Source organism: Branchiostoma belcheri, unplaced genomic scaffold (genome assembly GCF_001625305.1).
Source record: "Branchiostoma belcheri isolate BF01 breed outbred unplaced genomic scaffold, Haploidv18h27 scaffold9, whole genome shotgun sequence".
Lineage (NCBI taxonomy): Eukaryota > Metazoa > Chordata > Leptocardii > Amphioxiformes > Branchiostomatidae > Branchiostoma > Branchiostoma belcheri.
The window spans coordinates 2279800-2280975 of NW_017804575.1; the positions used below are offsets into that span (position 1 = coordinate 2279800).

Below are 1176 nucleotides of genomic sequence, written 5' to 3' on the forward strand. Positions count from 1 at the left end.
AAATACAGGTTTATAAGCACTAACTATTGATTGATAGATTTTCGCCTTACAAAAAATTGTATTCACTTTATTTGCATATCAATCAATAGTTTGTGCTTATAAATCTGCATTTCTCCTCTGGTCTCTCAGTCACTGACGAAAGCTAGTAGATACTAGATGAATCGTCTGACCGTTTCCAAAATCATATCCAGTTGCTTTAGTAACTGCTTTTTGGCGTAAATTTGTGTTCTGTCTTGACACTTGTACTCCTCGTCTGTATACCTACAGGGACAGACTGGCAACAGATCAACGGGGTGGCGATGAAATTCGTCTCTGTTGGACGAGCCGGCGTTTGGGGCGTCAACAGCTACAACCAGAACTTTTACCGCACCGGAACGTTTTGTAATGAGGCTTCAGCAGGATATAGCTGGATACAGGTCGGCAGTGGCTTGAAACAAATCACGTCTGGGGACGGCGAGGTCTGGGGTGTCAACAGTAACAACCAGATCTACGTACGACGAGGTAGGCTCCTAATCTTATTATGTAGCTAGCATAGAGTAACATATCATCTAAAAAGTACACTGGAAAGTACATGATTGTCTGGAATAACTATACGTAAGCAAATTTTTACTGGGATCATCATGATTTACTTGCTTTCACCGACAACGTCCTTCGAATGACTGAGACAGGCATCTTTTTGTGCAGATTTAAGAACTGGTGTAATAAAAGAAACAATGATAAATACACATCAATGGATCTATACCGTAATTTCAAATCAGAAATCATTTTATATTTCAACACAGTAAACAACAGAATGTACAAACATGTTCTTTGTAATTTGTAAACTTTGTATTTATGTATACATGTATGTTACGTAATGTTGCCTTTGATGAATAAAGTTTGAAAAAAAAACTTTTGTTGCAGATTTAAGTGCTGGGAGACCTCAAGGCAGTAGCTTGGAGCTAATCGAAGGAGATCTGAAACAAGTTTACGTCAGCTCTAGCAGCAACCAAGTATGGGGTGTGAGCTCAGCCGGCAGCGTCCACAAAAGGATCAAACAAATAGTTTCATCAGGTTGGTAAACGAACGAATAGCGAAGTTCTTTGATCACAACCATTTATTTTTCACGAGCCGACTTTTCGATGACCATCTGTCATCTTCATCAGGGCAATTCTGACTGGTTTACTGTGCACTGAC

General features: G+C 39.6%; 1 protein-coding gene across 2 annotated transcripts in view; it reads left to right on the forward strand.

The window, feature by feature from the left end:
* Positions 1–1176, forward strand: part of LOC109487806 (peroxidasin homolog) — an 11472-nt gene that overhangs the window by 4633 nt on the left and 5663 nt on the right. The gene's annotated exons all lie outside the window — the stretch shown is intronic.